The 22,118-nt window shown below is 44.2% G+C and overlaps 1 pseudogene; it reads left to right on the plus strand.

The window, feature by feature from the left end:
- Positions 1-634: 634 nt before the first annotated feature.
- On the plus strand, positions 635-20,776 carry LOC122456544 (annotated as a pseudogene).
- Positions 20,777-22,118: the final 1,342 nt, after the last annotated feature.

Below are 22,118 nucleotides of genomic sequence, written 5' to 3' on the forward strand. Positions count from 1 at the left end.
CCTAGCAACAAGTGACATAGGTGTCCCACCCTCCTTAGGAGGCCAGGCGGGTATAATCAGTGGAGAACAAAGAATTGAGGAGGAGACGGGGCAGAGGGAGGTGCTGTTAACTGTGGGCTGATGGAGGCGTGGAGATGCTTCTGGATTAAGACTAAAGGAGGGTGAGAGGGGTCTGGGCTCTGGGGCTGACCATCTTTCTGTACTCCATATTAACTAATGACTTTCTACGCTGTGTTCCAGACATTTTACATGGCTGGCTGAGAGTCACTGCAGATTAAGGCAGGTGAGGGTTCATGGCTCCCTTTGGGTGTGCAAGTCTCCTTTAGGTGTCCAACTCAGGTGAACTCACTGCGGGGAGCTCACAGCGTGACGTAGGGGTGCTGAAGGCTCTGAGATTCGGTCCCAGGGGATGGTGTAGTCAAGTGGCTTATCCTAGTGAGCGCGTGACCCTAAGGGGGCTGACACACTGAAGGAATCTTCCCACAAACTGTTACAGAGCCGTTCAAGACAGACATGCAATTTCTCATGAATTTACTGTTGATAGACACAATTTCTAAGTCAAATTAAGCCTCACTCAGGATCTCATGGTAGAACTCTCAAATCTCAGGATTTTTTTCCTGCTGGTGTGATTTGCATGAAGTTTCTCATTTTGTCCAAGTACAGCAGCCCCACCGGAGAAAGCTCCATCTCCTCCGTCCGGAACAGCGCCCGGAACCAGTCCAGCAGCTTGGTGAACAGTGCCGCATCCTGCCCCTGCTGCCATTTGGCTTGCTCTGGGTGGGTCCGCACTGCCTCCCCTGGCCCAGCCCAGAGAGGAGACTCCGGGCCCTGCCACCACCATTGCTCCCTGCCAATCAGGAGGCCTCACTGAGCCTAGTTGGCCAGTCTATCCCCCAGCTTCCTCCATGGGCCAGGCCTGCTTCCGACCACACCCCAGACTGGGCTTGGCCCTGGCCTTCCTACCCCAAGGACTAACCCCCCCCATCCAGACTGGGACTATATTCTACACCCCCGTCTGTGGGGCCTTACACCCCCCACCCTGGATCTGCACTCAGCCCCCCACACCCCAGGCCTGCCCCCTTCACCCCCTCTGCAGGGCAAAAACCCCCACAACCCAAGGCCTGGGCTGACCCCCACACCCACAAACCAGGGCCTCGCCCCCTCCCCCTTCCCACCAGGGCCAAACTCAGGGGCCTAACGTCACCCCCCCCCCAAATCAGATTGGGTTTGCCCCTGCCACCTCAGGGCCTAACCCATTCCCCTCCCCCCCTTCAGGTAACCAATGTTTGCTTGCACAAGATATCACTATATCACCTTTAGTTAAGTGTCCAGTGACCTCCAGCACTTGGGCTCTGACTAATTCAAATGTAGCATCATTGTTAATTGAGAATCTGTCACCGTCACCTTAAACTGAGCCGCACAGCAACATGGTGCTAACAGGAAGGAGTTTTTAAAAGTCTGCTATAAAGTGTTTTCAGGTGCAGCAATAGAGTTTTTGAAAAGAGCTCTGACCTGTCAAAAATTAAATGGGCCTCTAATGAGGTTTGTAAGCCGTCACTATATCTATATTGATCTGTTTCAAAAAAATAGCAACTCTTGATTTATATACCAAATCTCTTCATTTTTAAGTTTTTCCTCGTGATTTATGAGACAGTTGGGTTGACAGCACTGTCAAGAGCACCAGAGCCGTTTGTCCGTGACTGGGTTTGAACCCAGAGATGGAGCAGCATTGTGGGTAGGGGTCTGTGGATAAGACATTGAGGACACTGGCAGAACTGGGGGACGTGGGCAGGACAGCAAAGCCTGTCACAATCCACGTATGTTGGCTGATCTCTGTCACTGAGGCCTAGAATCCAGGAATTGCCTTTCACTCACTGCACCTGGACCCTGCTGCCTCTGCTAACCCAGTGGGAATCTCCCATTTGTTAATGTCAGTTTCCTTGCAATCCACACATCCCATTACATCCCCTCACTAGATGGGACTCTGGTGGAATGTATGAAGGGATCACCTTTCACAGGAACTGGCATAACCGGCTTGACCCCTTTCACTTTACACATCAGGGCGCTACTTGACATAGGAACAAACCCTCCCCTACCTTTGTCTAACATTAATCAATGCCTCCGACTTTCCTTGCTAATCAGCCCTGATGGGACTGCTGCTGGGACCTGCATTTCCCGACAATGTTTCCATTCTAATGGCCCTCCATGGGACCCATTAAAACGAAAAGTAATTTTGTTTCTTCCCCTGGCTCTTAGTTCCTTGAGAGATTTGTTAAATCTCCAGGCAGTGCTCAGGTCTCAGCTGGGTTTAGCATTCCTCAGAGTGCTGGTTAAGACGTGAAATTATAACAACTTGTGTGTCCTCCTATAAATCCCTATAGAGCCACAGGTGCTGCATGGCTAATTGGAGAGTTTTCTTTTTAGTAGCTGTGTTGCTAGCAGGGATGATTTTAATGAGCATGCAATGAAGCAGAGTGTTTTAACTGATTATTACTTTTATCTTAGGCAAGAGTCAATGAAATTAACATGTTCCAAATGAAATTGATCAGGGTTCCTTCACACTGGGGATGTGTCACAGCAAATCTGTGATCAGACCTATACAAACAGCAGCATCCTGAAGGTCAAGCACTTTACAGTCTATGGACAAACTGTTCATTGCCTCTTCTCTGATCAGCTACCAGAGACTGAGATAGCTCTTGTCTAGCCCTTTGCCACTGCTGCCCTTAGCAGTGTTACAGCAAGCTGCTTGTCAGCTCCAATTGCCACGTGCTTTGCCTGTGAAATTAGTTGCACTCAGAGTCAGAAGGAAAATCCTTTAATTACCAAAAATCATGATGTATTTTTAAAGAGATTTTAGTGCCCATGACTGTGAAATACATCTACTTTGGTCCTGCGTTGAGCAGGGGGTTGGACTAGATGACCTTCTGGGGTCCCTTCCAACCCTGATATTCTATGATTCTATGATACTTAGGAGCCCTGGCCCACTGAAGTCCACTTTCCACAGGGATGGGCCCCTTAGTGATAGATAAATAGTAAGGGAGGAGAGGGCAATGGCTATACAGATGGCCAATTAGATAATGGGCAGATGGACCATTAGGGGATGATGGATAGTTAGATAGATAATTAGATAGAGCGGTGGGAATACAAGTTAGCACACATACACACCACTGTTCAGTCAGACAATATGCTTCAAACCTGACCAAAGGAGATGATTTCTCTAGGTCAGAAGTTGGTACCTACACTGTGACTGTCTTCCCTTTACCTGTCTTCCAAGCCTGCCAGTAAAGAGGCCAATTGGCATCCTACCCAGTGCTGTGATTTTCATATGGCTACAGATCCACTTATAACTAATGACTGCCCCAGTGAAATTCACCTCTGGATCTTGAGTCTCAAAGATAATTGGGGGTGTTCAGATCTGAGGTTTCTGTCTCAGTCTAGGCAGCCTGGTTCAGGCCCATTGCTGCTATGAATTAGATTGGTGGCACCAAGAGAAGCCAGGACAGAGCTGTAAGATGAGACACAATATCCAGTTGCTGCCAGTGATGCATATGCTCCTACTGATCTATCAGGCAGTGGTATATTTAGCATCAGCCAGCTGCAGCGACTGCACTTGGGTGCACAGTTCTTCCTGGACATCAGAGGTACAGGGGAGAAATCACATACCACAGACACACATTTGAAAGGACATATATCTAGATCCACACTCAGAGATGAACTCATACATTAATACACACCCATATTAAGGTGTAAGCGCACATACAAAACTACTCTAATACAAACTAAATAAATCCATCACTTCCAGGTATGTACACCGTATGTCACCCTTTCTTTCACTCAAATGTGCACTCAGTCATTTTCCCAACCATACAGTCAGGTTAATTCATGTTGCTATCATTATTTAATTCTCCATTCAAATTAATGTGCAGCACGAAAGTGGTAGTCATATCAATAAGAAAAGGAGTACTTGTGGCACCTTAGAGATTAACAAATTTGTTTGAGCATAAGCTTTCGTGACCTACAGCTCACTTCATCGGATGCATTCGGTGGAAAATACAGTGGGGAGATTTATATACACACACACAGAGAACATGAAACAATGGGTTTTATCATATACACTGTAAGGAGAGTGATCACTTAAGATGAGCCATCACCAGTGGGGAGGGGAGGAGAAGGAGGAGAACCTTTCATGGTGACAAGCAAGGTGGGCCATTTCCAGCAGTTAACAAGGACATCTGAGGAACAGTGGGGGGTGGGGTGGGAGGGAGAAATAACATGGGGAAATAGTTTTACTTTGTGTAATGACTCATCCGCTCCCAGTCTCTATTCAAGCCTCAGCATTGTTCTAAGTCAGCCATAAAAATGTTGGCATACTGTGGGGCCATGTGGGCATTGTGTTCTACAATTGTGTTCTACAGCAGACTGGACTTCTAGATAGAGTGCTTCCGCCGACATGCACGGGCTGAAATTGTGGAAAAGCAGCATCACTTGCCCCATAACCTCAGCCGTACAGAACACAATGCCATCCACAGCCTCAGAAACAACTCTGACATCATAATCAAAAAGGCTGACAAAGGAGGTGCTATCGTCATCATGAATAGGTCGGAATATGAACAAGAGGCTACTAGGCAGCTCTCCAACACCACTTTCTACAAGCCATTACCCTCTGATCCCACTGAGAGTTACCAAAAGAAACTACAGCATTTGCTCAAGAAACTCCCTGAAAAAGCACAAGAACAAATCCGCACAGACACACCCCTGGAACCCCGACCTGGGGTATTCTATCTGCTACCCAAGATCCATAAACCTGGAAATCCTGGATGCCCCATCATCTCAGGCATTGGCACCCTGACAGCAGGATTGTCTGGCTATGTAGACTCCCTCCTCAGGCCCTACGTTACCAGCACTCCCAGCTATCTTCAAGACACCACTGACTTCCTGAGGAAACTACAATTCATCGGTGATCTTTCTAAAAACACCATCCTAGCCACTATGGATGTAGAAGCCCTCTACACCAACATTCCACACAAAGATGGACTACAAGCCGTCAGGAACAGTATCCCCGATAATGTCACGGCTAACCTGGTGGCTGAACTTTGCGATTTTGTCCTCACCCATAACTATTTCACATTTGGGGACAATGTATACCTTCAAATCAGCGGCACTGCGATGGGTACCCGCATGGCCCCACAGTATGCCAACATTTTTATGGCTGACTTAGAACAACGCTTCCTCAGCTCTCGTCCCCTAATGCCCCTACTCTACTTGCGCTACATTGATGACATCTTCATCATCTGGACCCATGGAAAAGAAGCCCTTGAGGAATTCCACCATGATTTCAACAATTTCCATCTCACCATCAACCTCAGCCTGGACCAGTCCACACAAGAGATCCACTTCCTGGACACTACGGTGCTAATAAGCGATGGTCACATAAACACCACCCTATATCGGAAACCTACTGACTGCTATTCCTACCTACATGCCTCTAGCTTTCATCCAGATCATACCACACGATCCATTGTCTACAGCCAAGCTCTACGATATAACCGCATTTGCTCCAACCCCTCAGACAGAGACAAACACCTACAAGATCTCTATCATGCATTCTTACAACTACAATACCCACCTGCTGAAGTGAAGAAACAGATTGACAGAGCCAGAAGAGTACCCAGAAGTCACCTACTACAGGACAGGCCCAACAAAGAAAATAACAGAACGCCACTAGCCATCACCTTCAGCCCCCAACTAAAACCTCTCCAACACATCATCAAGGATCTACAACCAATCCTGAAGGACGACCCATCACTCTCACAGATCTTGGGAGACAGGCCAGGCCTTGCTTACAGACAGCCTCCCAAACTGAAGCAAATACTCACCAGCAACCACACACCATACAACAGAACCACTAACCCAGGAACCTATCCTTGCAACAAAGCCCATTGCCAACTCTGTCCACATATCTATTCAGGGGACACCATCATAGGGCCTAATCACATCAGCCATACTATCAGAGGCTCATTCACCTGCACATCTACCAATGTGATATATGCCATCATGTGCCAGCAATGCCCCTCTGCCATGTACATTGGCCAAACTGGACAGTCTCTACGTAAAAGAATGAATGGACACAAATCAGATGTCAAGAATTATAACATTCAAAAACCAGTCGGAGAATACTTCAGTCTCTCCGGTCACTTGATTACAGACCTAAAAGTGGCAATTCTTCAACAAAAAAACTTCAAAAATAGGCTCCAACAAGAGACTGATGAATTGGAATTAATTTGTAAATTGGATACAATTAACTCAGGCTTGAATAAAGACTGGGAGAGGATGTGTCATTACACAAAGTAAAACTATTTCCCCATGTTTAATCCCTCCCCCACCACACACACACACTGTTCCTCAGACATTCTTGTCAACTGCTGGAAATGGCCCACCTTGATTATCACTACAAAAGGTTCCCCCCCGCCCACCCGCTCTCCTGCTGGTAATAGCTCACCTTACCTGATCACTCTTGTTACAGTCTGTATGATAGTATGGTAACACCCATTGTTCCATGTTCTCTGTGTATATAAAATCTCCCCGCTGTATTTTCCACTGAATGCATCCGATGAAGTGAGCTGTAGCTCACGAAAGCTTATGCTGAAATAAACTTGTTAGTCTCTAAGGTTCCACAAGTACTCCTTTTCTTTTTCCAGGTGAATATATAACTCATATCTTCCCCAATAAGCATACTGTTGCTAATCCTTTAGTATCTACATTCTAAAGGTTTATTTATAAAAAGAAAGGAAGAAAGGTGAGAGTTAAAATTGGTTAAAGGAATCAAATACATTCAATAAATGCAAAGTTCTTGGATCAGGCTTGTAGCAATAATGGAATAAACTGCTGGCTTGTTAAATCTCCGGTTGCTTCCGAATCATTGGCAGATTCTCAGTCCCTTGGTTAGAATGCTCCCATTAGTAGAAGTTCATCATAATCCAGAGGTTTGAGCAGGAAAGAGGCCATTGCTCATAACTTCAGATTAAAAAATGATACACGCATACAAATAACACAATCATATTCAGCAAATCCTAACTTTCCTATTGCCACCTTACTTGACACACTTTGTATAAGAGTTGTTGCAATTGTATAACAATGGTAGCAACAATGATCTACATGGTCATATTTTAATCAGATAACGTCACATGGCCAACGTAAAATTGATGCGGAAGGGGTGTCCTAGACACTGCTGAATGCATAATAGGAACATCCCATTCTTGATTCTGTATTACTACAGCTTCTAACCGAATATTAGAAGTATCAGTGTATAACAGAAATAGTTTATCAAAATCATGTTTGATCAAAAGAGGCTTTTTTTTGGTAAGCTTCCTTATGGAAGTAATAATTTTATCTAATCCCTTTATAAACCTGAGGTAAAAGTTGTTAGACCATTAGTGGATTGGATTTGCTGTTGCAGCATAATTCCTGTACGTCTCATGAGATCTTGAGCTAATGAAAATAGCTATTTTATCCATCCAAGCTCTGGCAAATGTTTGGAACCCAATTAACATCAAATCAATGTAGATATTAATGTTCTTCATAGTGTAGGAATTTTGGCATTTAGCCATGAAAGCTATATGGTAGTGTGCCTCAGTTTCCCTTTTCCTAAAGCATATTAGGTGTGCAATGTCTTTTCTCCAGAGTACAGTTTCAAGACTAGTTACAGGCTGTCAGGGTTCCCTCCCCACTCTGAACTCTAGGGTACAGATGTGGGGACCTGCATGAAAGACCCCCTAAGCTTATTTCTACCAGCTTAGATTAAAAACTCCCCAAGGCACAAATTCTCCCTTGTACCTTGGATTAGGTAATGCTGCCACCATCACGTGATCTAGACAAACTCAGGGAAAGGACCACTTGGAGTTCCTACTCCCCCCTAATATCGCCCCCCAAACCCTCACACCCCCTTTCCTGGGGAGGCTTGAGAATAAACAAGATGAGCACAGACCAACCTTGGGTTTTTTTAGGACACTCAAAAAAACCCCAATCAGATTCTAAAAGAAACAGAACTTTATTAGAAAGAAAAAAGGTAAAAGAAGCACCTCTGTAAAATTAGAATGGAAGATAATCTTACAGGGCAATCAGATTTTGGTATTAGCAACAAACTAGTCACAAGAGTTAACAAGAATGTTAATATTAACATAAAATCAATCACAATTGTACATTTACAAGAATTTGGTCCACAGGTTTGAGTCGGAAAGAGGCCAATACTCATAATGTCAGATAAAAAAATGATACATGCATACAAATAACACAATCATATTCAGCAAATCATAACTTACCTATTGAAACCTTACTTGACACACTTGTAATCAGGTAATGTCACACTGAGCTATCGCCTTTTGGGGAAGAGGATTTACTACAGAAATAGGAAAACCCAGTCAGTCGCCAGAGTAAGTGTCTATACAACAGTGGCGTAACTGCAGTTATGCCTTGGTATCTCTTGCAGTGTAGATATGCCACCAGTCTGCGGAAAAGCCAGCCTGAACTAGCACCTGAAAACCATGCCTGGGAGGATGCAATTTCTCTGGAGTTGTGTAGTCTCAGTATCTTGCCTTCATCTCCCCCCTAGTTTTTGGTTCCTGACGGAGCTGTGGTGACCCTCCCCTCAGAGCTGCATAGAAGCCCTGACACACAGTGATCCATGGCCTTAATACAGTGAGGTCCCCAACAGCATCAGTCACAACACTATACTAATGATTATGTGAATTATTATAAGATTCAATTCTGGATGGAGATTATTATTAATTATTAATATTGCAATGGTCCCTAGAAGACCTGCTCATGGACCAAGACTCATTGCACTAGGAGCTGTACAAACCCACAAGGTTTGTCTGGTAAAGTATCAGTACCGTTGTTCAGTACTGAAGATGGAAAGTCCTCAGGAATGTTCTCATTCTTATCACTTGGAGTTTGCCATCACCAAAATGCTTTAAAACATGAACCTGTTAATTCTGTCCATGGCCCGGGGAAAAGACTTGGCATCATCCAAAAGGAAATGATGCCTTTGTGTAGGTGATGGATATGGTAACATTTTCTTCCCTGTCCTGAATGATTTATTTTTAACAAAGATGAGGTGAAAGGTTTGTTAACCTTAAGGCTGGCACAGAAGACTCTGGAATCTGTGATGTGATCTCTTCATTTGGTGTTTCAGAGAGCAGGATCTTGGTTCTGCCGTCTGTCTCTGATCTGTACCCCCATCACCTATTTTAGTTGTCTCAAGGTAGGTCTACCCTGCACACTACTGGCAAAGGCATGTAGGGTCTGTGTAGCTACACACCACACAGAGCAGAGCAGTAATGAGCAGTAAGGTTTCTGGCTGGACACCCTAGTTGTGCTGAGACCCTTGATTTGCTTTGCTTTGTATCTCTCACCAGCAAATAAATGTCTCTCCTGGAGTCATTGTTTACCCTGCAAACACCGCAGGTGAATTTCCCCTTGAAACTTAGTTAATGGGCACATTAAATTACTGGGAAGGAAAAGTTAATAACATGGTTTGTTTAGGTTTTTGAGGTAGACAGTATGTTAATAGACTCAAATGTTTTCCGGCCACTCAGGGAATGGAACAGAGAAGAAAAACCTTCAGAACTAAAATGACTTTATTATTTGACACCCGAGGCATGGACCAGGGCCCCAGGACTCTCTCATCTGGCCTGTTAAAGGTGTGTGTGAAATAACTAGATATTCATTGGGTCAAAGAGACAGACTGAGAATTACACTCCAGCCCACTGGTTTGGGCACTTGCATAGGAGTTGGGAGACATAAAGCTCCAGTCTCCTTGCTGCAATGAATAGTTAGATATTTCATAAGCCTCTTCCACGTCCCATCTGTGCCCTAGAGCTGTCCTGTGCCCTGTCACCTGAGCATGCTGCCAAGGCAGAGTGAGTGCATGTGAGTTATGTTGGGTCAGGTCATTGCTCAAGGAACGCAGAGTTATGGTAGCATTAGCATGTAGCTTTATTCTGCACCTCCTCATTAGGAAGGAAGTCCAGGGTGCTAGGCGACGGTGGGGGTGGGAGCCCACGCTGGTGAAGTTCGCACCTTCCTCTTCTCTTGTCTTTTGGTCGGCCAGCGAGGTGATGGCTAACTTTCCTCCCAAAGTCTCTTTCTCTGAGAACCCCAAAGGGAGTGATGGGGCAATAGCCCATCCCCTCACTATCTTGTCCCTCAATAAGTTCTAATTTCCCACACACCAGTTTTGGTTCATTGACTTGCGTTCTCACGCTGTTCTTGTTTACCAGGCACGACCGTAACACCGTCCTTGAATTCTAGCAAAAGGGCTTTTTGTTTGGATTAATTCTGTCTTTTGTCTCTTCTTTGCATCTTTTTTCCATCCCCATTTGTTGTCCTTGGTCACCATGATGCTCTATGAACTTTCATTCACTTCTACTAGTTGACCTTGCACTGAGTGTAAGTTTGTAGGCCAATTATCACAGGCCCTTTGTGAATCCAGCCTTGGGTGGGATTTTTAAAACCATCAAAGTTGCGAACACCCTTTGAAATCAGTGAGTTTGAGGAGCCTCAGTGCTTTGGAAAAACCCACTAGGCACCTGAATACCTTTAAAAATCTGTCTGTAAGTGCCCTTGAGATAACTTAAAAATCCATCACAAGTAACCAGCTACACTAAAGTGAAGTGCAGCATAACTCACCACCAGTGACCCTGAAAGCACCAATCTCTCCCCTCTTCCATCAGTGTTAGAAACATGAATCCCTTGGTTAGTCCTCTGGATTCAATATCCTGGCAGTAATGGGCCTAATGAACAGATCTCCCCAGATGCCAGTCCAGCAAAGAACGCACACACCTTGAACTGTAGTGACCTCTGTGGGAATACCCTGCCATTTACAATTAAGAATAAAGAAAAGGAGTACTTGTGGCACCTAGAGACTAACACATTTATTTGAGCATAAGCTTTCGTGAGCTACAGCTCACTTCATCGGATGCAGTCAGATTAAGAATGTGCTTAAATGCTTTGCTGCCTGGGGTCTGGAGATCCAGTCTGCTCACATTGGTCAGGTGCAGGATTCCCCATCAGTCCAGGTCCCTGGCACCAACACTTTGGACCAAATTGTGCCAGAGGTAGGTCCCAGAACTGAGCTTGATGGGCAGGTGCTTTTGAGTACAGCAGAACTGATGCCTTAAATCATTGTTGTCCAGTTTCCTCCGGCCACTCATGGCATATCCACAGAGAGGTTGGTATGGCACTACATACACACTTCTCTCCTTCTCTTTAACCGTGGTTCCTTATTCCACAGTAGGGCTCATTACATACAGAGACCCAGCCAGGGGAGCATCTTATGCCAAAACTAACAAAGTTTGAAACTCCCTGTGGTTAGCTCCCAGGGGTAGAAACAGTGTTACTGGTCACACAATTATCCCGTTTTCATTAAAAACACAAAACAGAAAAGCTGCAAATATTATTTTAGCTGGAAACTTACTCTATTTGGCACAAATATATTCTGTATGAAATTTGTAAGAAATGTGGGGGTGATTTTCTCATTATTAGAGCTATTCAGGACCAGAATTTTCATTTCATATTGCAGTCAGGGATGAAATCCCATTGCTTAACTCTTCGAAGGATGCACGTCTAATCTGAAACTATCTAGAATACAGAGACAGACCAAAATCTTCTCGGACCGTGGCTTAAATTTTAAATTCCAAGTTGATTGACTCCATAGCTTAAGGAATATTTTTTAACTCAAGTCAGGGGTTTAATCATTATTGCTGGCTATTTACCATTCACTGTGATTTGCTGCCGTGTAGAGATCTATAGAAAAGATACAGAAAACACTGGCTTCCTCCTAGTGCCCATTGTATACCATGGCCACGCCTTTACCAAACTTCACCCCCTGCTCTCCCTAGTCTCCATGATACAGTATGACTGCCCCTTTCTCATCTCGGCAGCCCCCAATGCCCCTGAGCCCTGGCTACTTTCTTGCTTGTGCAGCTGGCCCTGAAGCTGGTACTGTTTCTATTTTTAGTGAGCTAGCTAGAGTACAGTTAGAGCGGCTCCAGGAGATGCCATTCACACCCCTGGCTGCAGTGTAGGCGCACCCCACATATGTAAACTGAATTATTCAGTCAGGCCTCTTTCTGTCAGTCGGCTGTTTTTGACTTGGCAAATCAGCGTAAATTCTCAACATGCCATTTTAATGCAAAAGACAGACAGGTTCCTTGGATGCCCGGAGTTCATTTCAAAGCCACGAACGTACTGACGTAGTTTCACAGAAACTCACTTATGCGAGGTCTCCACACAGATTTTGCACCAGGATCACTGTTCGGGTTAATGGTGTGACTTTGTTTTGGAAATCGTTCTACCAGTACAACTTCTAGCACGGACACAGCAAACTAATATCGAGGTCCCTTGGACTGGTATAGTTTATTCCCCTTCGGAATGAACTATCCTGATACCAGCAGTTTTACATCAGTGTAGTTGCATCCAGTCATACTAGATCAGTGGCCCCCTCACGGTGACTACTGGAGGCCTCAGGGAAGCCCAGAATGAAGCCCTTCACCTCAGTTTCCCTTCTTCGTTCCCCAAATAAACTCCAGACGGGCTTTTTCCAGTCCAATCACAACAGCCCCCATTTAGGTTTCATTTATTAACTTAACATTCAAAACTAAAAGGCAGATGACACCTTCCCTCCAGTTGCGTACATCCCACACTCCCCCCGTCCAGTCTGAGTCCTGTCCACCTTAGCAGGCCCCTCCCAGCTCTTCCTAGCTGGAGCAATTCCTCCAGTCACAGGGTTTTCCCTCATTCACTCTCTGAACTTTCACTTCAGCCTCCTGAGTCCGCCTCTTCCCCCATCCCCCTTCTGCCTTTTATTGGATATTGCCTGATTCCCCCCAGGTGGGGACCCTTCTCTAACCATGGCTGGCTTGGCCCCGACTCTCCAGCCCACAGGCACGTGGCCCTGTAATAGGCAGTTCATCATCATCATCAGGTTTCTATTATGCCTCTGGCATTTAGGGCAGTGATGAAGCTCCTCCATTTCTGTCTGTTTCTGGCAACTCTTTCAATGGTTCCCCAGCTGCACCCTGGTTTTTCAGCTCAGCTTCCACAGCTCTTCACCATGTTGTTTTCTGGCGGTTTTTGCTTGCCTTCAGGTGTCCATCGTATTGCTACTCTCATGATGGAATCAGTTTCCATCCAAAGCACATGACTGATCCGTCTCTATCGCCTCCTTGCAATGATGGTGCTCAGATCCTCTTGGCTGCACTGTGTCAATAGATCTTGGTTTCAGATTGTTCTGGGCCAAAAGATACAGAGGATTTTTCTGAGGCAGGTTGTATGGAATGAAGACAGTTTGGACGTGCCATACTTTCTCTGTCCATTTAATGCCTCTTCGCATGTCTTCTGTTGTATGCCGCTTTACCCAGTTGATGGCAATGTTGAAGAGGTTTGCAGACATGATACACACCTAACGTACTCCTGTTTTGACTTCAAAACTGAGCTCACTGTGATCAAGACTGCACATAAAGATGAAATAGAAGCTTTTGATGATGTTGATTATATGGAAAGGAATTCCATACGCCCACATAATACACCATAGGCTGGTCCTGTGAATGCTATCAAAAGCCTTGTCAAAGTCTATGAAATTTATGTAGAGTTGCCATTGCCATTCTAAGCACTGTTCTATTACGTTTCGTAGAGTGAAGGTCTGGCCTGTGCATCCACGCCCTTTCTAAAAACCAGCTTGCTCTTTTCTGAGAATGCTATCAACTGCCTCTGATATAAGCTGGACATGATCTTACACAATACTTTGCTTGGCACAGATAAAAGTGTGATACCATGCCAGTTATTATAATCACTGAGAGTTCCTTTCTTTGTTATCTTCACTATAACCCCATTGGTCTACTCATCTGGCACTTTTCCCCTTTCCCAGAATGATGTAAATAGAGGTGCTAGGATAAATGCTGCTAATTTAGGATTTACCTTGAACAATTCTGCACTCAAGTTATCCTTGCCAGGAGCTTTCCCATTTCTTAAGGATTTGATGGCTTGAATGATCTCTTCCTTAGTTGGGGTGTTTCTGTTGATATCAAGATCTTCTTCTGCTTCCTATATGTTTGCTTCCTCTTTAGTTGGCTCCCTGTTCAGCAATTATTTGAAATGCTCTCTCCAGTGCATTTCTTGTTCTTTTTCAGTTGTTAGTAGGTGGCCTTGTTTGTTCCTGATGAGAGTGTTTGATGGTGTTCGCTGTTTACCACCGATAAGCTGCATCATTTTGTAGACGGGTCCTTGTTCATCATGAGCAGCTGCATCCGCTGCTTGCTTTGCCCGATGACCAGGATAACACTGGTCGTCCCCTCTCGCAGGGCGTGTGAACCTCCCGGTGGGCCTGGCCGTGCGGCTCGCGGTATTTCTCCTTTAGCTTCTGGGATTTTGTGTCTAAAACTTTTTTCTTCAGGGCTCGTCTGGTTCCTATGGCGTTCCATGTGCTGGGTGTAATCCACTCCTTCCTTCTCTTCTCCCTGTAGCCTAGACAGGCTTCACTGCTCTGTTTATAAATTGCTGTTACTTTGTCCCACTTCTTGTTGATCTCCTCATCTGCATTCCTCTCTTCTTCATTAAGGTCTGCAAGTGCTTGAAACCTGTTCTTTAACTGCAGAACAAAGGCTTTCTGTATCTCAGGGGACTCTAGCTTGTCAATATCATAATGTCTATGCCCCTTGTTTGGTGGACCCACACTTCTCAGTTTTAGCTTGATGGAGGCTGTCACCGGGTGGTGGTCGCTGCCAACCACCTGCACCCCTTCTCACTTTCACATTTGTCAGTGAGCATCGCCATTTGCCATTGATCATGATATGGTCAATTTCGTTCTTATCTCTGCCATTTGGAGAACACCCTATGTCACCTTGTGAATTTCACAATGTTCAAATAGGGTTCCACCGATGACTATGTCATTCATGTTACAAAAAAGAAAAGGAGTACTTGTGGCACCTTAGAGACTAACAAATTTATTTGAGCATAAGCTTTCGTGAGCTACAGCTCACTTCATCGGATGCATTCAGTTGTCCACCGAACAAGGTCTCTTAATCTCCAATTTCTCCCACACCTGTGATTCTGTAAGAGCATGACTTGAAGGCCAATGAAGCTCAGGGAAACGTGACTTGGGACTACAGTAAGCTTTGGTTCAGGCCCTACCCAAGCCCATGTTATATCAGTTTTGACCCAAGGAATTTGACCAAATAACATGGTCCAAACATAAATATCCTGCAAGCTTTCCTCAGGGTCTCCTGGACCTCTCAGGCTGTAGATGAGAAGCTTGACCAGGGGAGTCAGGATGGTGTAGATGACAGACAGATCTTTCTTGAGGTTGCTCAGGATGTCCATGGTTGAGAACATACAGACAGTCAGCAGATTTGCATAATAAATGCTCACCACAATGAGGTGGGAAGAATAGTGGAAAAGGCCTTTTGCCTCCCATTGGTGGATGGGATTCTCAGGATGGTGGTGATGATGCCAACGTAGCACATCAAGGTAAGAAGGGAAAGGACCAGTAAGAAAATCAAGTTGAGTGCAACAGCCACCATGTCCATCTGCTGAGGGTCATTGCAGGAGACTTTTACATGGGGGATAAAATAGCAAAAGAAATGGTCAATAATGTTGGGGTCACAGAATGTTAACTGAGATACTGACAACATTGTTATGCTACCACCTAGGAATCCACCTATTCAAGAGCCACTTGTGAGCTGCAGGCAAGACCTGTCACTCATACAGACTAGATAGTGCATTGAATTGCATATAGGTAAATACCTATCGTAAGACATCACTGAAAAGAAGGCATTATTTTTATTTTCTCCCTCTGCTGGCTACCACAAAGATGGGTGAGTGGAGAATGGAGGCCAGGGGAGGGGGTAAGCCATCTCTTGAGGTGGCTTTTGGCTAAAATGCCCAACTATTAGAGGGGGCCAGACATCTCCATCAGGAGCTGGAGTTTTTGGACCATGTTTAGTATATAGTAAGCTTATTTACAGTTAAAGTTACTGTTCTTTTTAGTACAAGTCTTTGGTATCATTTTGTTTTAAAAACAGGCCTTGGGCTTTCTTATTTTTGATCACAACGACTTCTTTTTTCACATTGTTTTTACTGACCATGTTAGTCTAAAACTTTTTTGTGTTTTTAATTCAGAACTGTTTCTGCAGGCTTACCTTTTATTAAAACATGTATGCCCATGGGGCTAAATAAAGGAGTGTGTTTTTTCAAGGGTTTATTCCTTTACAAAACTTTCACCTCTCTTTGTTAAAAAGTAAAAAAAAAACAAGCTTCTTCTCTCTGATTCAGGGGTTAACAAAATAAGAAAAATATAAACTGTCTGTTACTAAAAACCTGGGGTAATTCTGCCTGCTTTGTTTTATTAAAACACCCCTGTAAATAAAGGGCTGTGCCTTTTCATGTCAATATAAAGCAGAGCTTTACTCCATTTCAAAACTTAATGTAACTAACTTGTGTTTATTAAAAAGCAGCCTTCTTTTTTCTAATCACAGCTATCAGCTGCAAAAGCCTGTTGTTTTATATTGGGCTTACTAAAAAAAATAATAAACAGTGCTAGCCTAAAACCTAGAAAAAAACTTTTAAAAATCGCTTGTTGCAAAAAGCGTATGGTTTTAACTTTTACGAAAACCCCCTTCTAAAAAACTACATGGCAGGGAAAATGCTAGGGGTGTGTTTCTTTAGATAAGAATAAGGCTGTTAAAGAGGGAGGGGTTTGGGATCTTGGGCCTATAAAATTGGTTCCAAAAATAAACTCTATAACGCCGCCATTGTAAGACAACCTCTGATTGGCCCGATCCAAAAGCGGGGATAACAAGCGTGAAAGTTACTAAACTGTGGAGCTGCCTCATTTTACAGATAGACACGCAAGGTAAAAAAATCTCTCTCTCTCTTTAATTCAACCATGTGCTCTCTATCTTTTCTCTGTTCTTTCTTTTTATCTACCCTGATCCTGAAGGCTTTTTTATTCACTTTTTTTTATCACGTGCTTAGTAAATTTCCTTTTTATAGCTTTCAATGGTTTTTTTAGCCAACATTTGGCCGTGTTTACTAAACAGGTTTTAATATTTTTTAATGCTTTTTTATTCACTTTTTTATCATTTGCTTCCTAAATTTCCTTTTTAATCCTGTTTTTATAGCTTTTAATGTAAGGTAAAGATCCTCTCTTTCTCTATTTGATTCAACCTGTGTGTTCTCTATCTTCCTCCTGTTCTTTTTTTTTAATCTGCCCTGATACTGAATGCTTTTTTTTCCCACTTTTTTATCAAGTGCTTGCTAAATTGCCTTTTTAAACCTAGCTTTTAATGTTAAGCCAGTTTTTGACCATGTGCTTACTCAACAGGTCTTGCCTTAGTTTTTAATATTGCTGAATGCTTTTTTATTCTCTTTTTTATCAGGTACTTGTTAGGGGGCTTATTCCTTCACCCACTTACTTCCCTGGTCCTTCTCGCATTAACAGAGAGCAACAATACCCGAAGTCCAAAGGTGCAAACAATTTGATGTTTATTGGAGTGAACTTCCAGCAAGCATGATTCCAGTTTCCTTCCTTAGTGTCCCCCTTCCCAGCTCTGACACCACAGAGCCTTACACCTGTGTCCCTGTTCCCATTCCTGCCCTTAGCCAAACATGATTCCAATTTTCCCCCCCATTCCCTGTTCCCATTTCCCCCTTAAGCAGAACATGATTCCAATTTCCCCACCCCCATTCCCTGTTCCCATTTCCCCCCCCACACACCCACCCTTCCTGACTGACTGCAGACTATATAGTAAAACGTGAGTTCTGCTTAGCTATATCTTAATTAATCATTTTCCTGAAATTTAACGAACCAATCCTAACATATTGTAACATGATTATGTAACCATTTATATCCCACCACCTTAATTAGTTTACACCCAGCAAAATTAATTATACAGCAGACAGGAACAATCACAGAACCAGACAGAGATTATACAGACAAACAATAGCAAAGTAGGAACTATAATGACAAAACAATACAGAAGTGAGGATTTCACATCCCAGCTATTGATAAGTGAGTTCTGACCAGACAGGATGCTATCGAACTAAGTTTCCTTTTACATTTTCTAGGCACTTCCCTTTCTCTGGAGGCGATGGGCATTATCAGGACAGGATTGTATCCTAACGGCCCAATAGCACCTGATTTCAATGTGACTAGTTTGGAATGTGAGGATGTGACCCAGTCGCTTCCCAGCTTATGGCTGCCTCTGCTGCTTAGCCAAAGCCATTGGCCTAAGCACAGGGCCTCAGACGGTCACAGTGAGAGACGGCTCTTACACCGGCAGACAGTGATTTTGATTCTTTCCTTTATACCTCTAGAACTAGCCAAGTGATAAGAATACACCTAAATTCTTAGAGTTTGGCCTTTACAGACAGGCCTGAATAGCTATATCCTAACAGTACTTCCTAAATTTCCTTTTTAATTCTGTTTTTATAGCTTTTAATGTAAGGTAAAGATCCTCTCTAAAGCTTGGGACTACAGATTTCGTTCCACAAATGCATTCTGTGACCTAGCTGTAAAACAACCGCTGGTTGGTCCACCAAAAGGAGTGGCTAGCTCCCAGGAGCGCTGCCCGGAACAGCTATCGTTTGACTACCAACAGTCGGCAGGGTAGGATGTTTTGCTCTGCATGTGTTCAGTAACACAAACACCCGAACAGCTCTCCTTATTCAGTCGCATCCAATAACCTTTTTTCTCTCAATGTATCCAAGCACAACACTTCCCCTATTCACAATCAGTGGGGTAAAATGTTTCGCTCTGCATGTGTTCAGTAACACAAACTCTCTATTCTTTAATAATAGATCTCCTTATTCAGTCACATCCAATAACCTTACCCAAACATCTCTCACTGTAATCTTTCAATGTATCACATTTTCTATTCTTTTATAGCATACCATCATCTCTCTTTTCTTTAATAACCGGCCCTTTAACAACAGCTCTCCTTACACAATCACCTTTCTTCAATAAACCTTACCAAAACTTCAAACTGCTCTCACTGTAGCCAAACACAACACTTCCCGCATTCAAACACGCACAATTTTTTTTTAAATGGCCGACGGAGCCAAACTTCAGCGCCAATGGAAATGAGGTGAAAAAGCGGGACATAAGCCCTAGAGGGGCATGGACGTGTCAAAAAATGCATGGTGATGAGTGCTATCAAGGTCTTTACTACTCACTTCTCTCTGTGTACACTGTCCGACTGCAGGACATTGAAGTATTGTCCTAGGGAAGGAGAGGCATTTCTCTGATGATAAAAACTTTCAAATGGCTCTTCTAGAGTTAGGCAGCCCATTTCCACTGCAATTCACTTGGAGTTGGTTCCCCACACACTGCAAATCCCAGCCTTAGTTAATTGATTTTTTCTCTGTTGTGGGTTCCTTTAAAATATCAAATCTTGTCCCATTTCGTACATGGATCTCCAATCTAGAAAGGTCATTGCTCTGCTCTCATACACCAGGTAGTGAAACATGTGATTATTTGAACCAACACATTTATGTACTGTTGTACCGATAAGCTCCATCACCATAGTATTTGAGTGCTTGGTGCCATCTGTTTCCAGAGAGATTAATGTTTTGTTGAACCTGCAGCCTGGTCAGATATATAATCTGCCCCAAAGATTAAGAGATGGCTTTTCCCCTCCCCTGGCCTCCATTTGCCAACTTTGTGGTAGCCAGCAGAGGGAGAAAATGAAAATAACACTGATGTTTTATTGAGTGAATTTATTGAGTGAATCCTTATTTATGTGTCAAGAGTTCATTTCTTTCCCATAGACACACCGCTTGGTGAACCAAGAACAGGGAAATGGAATGTCCATCACAGAATTAATCCTCCTGGGATTCGGGAATCTCCCAGAACTGAAGATCCTTCTCTTCCTGGTGTTTCGAGTGATCTATATTGTGATTATGGCTGAAAACATCCTCATTATTGTGCTAGTAGTTGCTGATCAGCACCTTCACACACCCATACATTTCTTCCTGGGGAACTTGTCCTGCTTGGAGACCTGCTACACATCCACCATCCTGCCGAAGGTGCTGGCCAGTCTCCTGACAGGGGACAGGACTCTGTCATTCTATGGGTTTCTCACACAATTATATTTCTTTGCTTCTCTAGCAGGTACACGTCTTCTTTTCGGTGATGTCTTACAATACATATTTACCTATATGCAATCCAATGCACTATCTAGTCTGTATGAGTGACAGGTCTTGCCTGCAGCTCACAGGTGGCTCTTGGATAAGTAGATTCCTAGGTGGTAGCATAACAATGTTGTCAATATCACAGTTAACATTCTGTGACCCCAACGTTATTGACGATTTCTTTTGTGATTTTATCCCCCGTGTAAAAGTCTCCTCCAATGAGCCTCAAAAGATGGAAATGGTGGCTGTTGCACTCAACTTGATTTTCTCATTGGTCCCTTTTCTTCTTACCTTGATGTCCTATGTCTGCATAATCGCCACCATCCTGAGAATCCTGTCCACTGCTGGGAGGCAAAAGGCCTTTTCCACCTTTTCTTCACACCTCATTGTGGTGAGCATTTATTATGCAAATCTGTTGACTGTCTGTATGTTCTCAACCACGGACATCCTGAGCAACCTCAAGAAAGATCTGTCTGTCATCTACACCATCCTGATTCTCCTGGTCAATCTCCTCATCTACAGCCTGAGAAACAAAGAGGTACAGGAGACCCTGAGGAAAGCTTGCAGGATATTCATGTTTGGACCATGCTAATTGGTCAATTTCCTTGGGTTAAAACAGATATAACATGGGCTTGGGTAGGGCCTGAACCAAAGCTGACTGTAGTCCCAGGTCGCGTTTCCCTGAGCTTCATTGGCCTTCAGGTCATGTTCTTACAGAGTCACAGGTGTGGGAGAAATTGGAGATTAAGAGACCTCTTAAAACCTGTGAACCCAGCCTTTTTAGGACCTATATAAGATGCCACAGGTGCGCACTACTGCAGGGTTTGCTGTCAGCCAAGCTGGGTTTGTGAATCCCAGAGGGCTTGAATCACTGTGTGCTCGTGGAATGAAACCAACTATCCAAGTCCCAGTCCAGTGCCCTATCTGCTCCACCATGTCCATTATGTATCTATTGGCCCAGAACAACCTTAAACCAAGACCTATTGACACAGTGCAGCCAAGAGGATCTGAACACCATCATTGCAAGGAGGCGATAGAGTTGGATCAGTCATGTGCTTTGGATGGAAACTGATTCCATCACGAGAGCAGCAATACGATGGACACCTGAAGGCAAGTGAAAACCACCAGAAAACAACATGGTGAAGAGCTGTGGAAGCTGAGCTGAAAAACCTGGGGCACAGCTGGGGAACCATTGAAAGAGGTGCCAGAAACAGACAGAAATGGAGGAGCTTCATCACTGCCCTAAATGCCAGAGGCATAATAGAAACCTGATGATGATGATCTGCCAATTACAGGGCCACGTGCCCGTGGGCTGGAGAGTCAGGGCCAAGCCAGCCCTGGTTAGAGAAGGGTCCCCACCTGGGAAGAATCAGGCAATATCCTGGGCAGAAGGGGGATGAGGGAAGAGGCAGTCTCAGGAGGCTGAAGTGAAAGTTCAGAAAGTGAATGAGGGAAAACCCTGTGACTGAAGGAATTGCTCCAGCTAGGAAGAGCTGGGAGGGGCCTGCTAAGGTGGACAGGACTCAGACTGGACGGGGGGAGTGTGGGATGTACGCAACTGGAGGGAAGGTGTCATCTGCCTTTTAGTTTTGAATGTTAAGTTAATAAATGAAACCTAAATGGGGGCTGTTGTGATTGGACTGGAAAAAGCCCGTGTGGAGTTTATTTGGGGAATGAAGAAGGGAAACTGAGGTGAAGGGCTTCATTCTGGGCTTCCCTGAGGCCTCCAGTAATCACCGTGAGGGGGCCACTGATCTAGTATGACTGGACGCAACTACACTGATGTAAAACTGCTTGTATCAGGATAGTTCATTCCGAAGGGGAATAAGCTATACCAGTCCAAGGGACCTCGATATTGGTTTGCTGTGTCCGTGCTAGAAGTTGTACTGGTAGAACGATTTCCAAAACAAAGTCACACCACTAACCCGAACAGT

Source organism: Dermochelys coriacea, chromosome 13, assembly GCF_009764565.3.
Source record: "Dermochelys coriacea isolate rDerCor1 chromosome 13, rDerCor1.pri.v4, whole genome shotgun sequence".
NCBI lineage: Eukaryota > Metazoa > Chordata > Testudines > Dermochelyidae > Dermochelys > Dermochelys coriacea.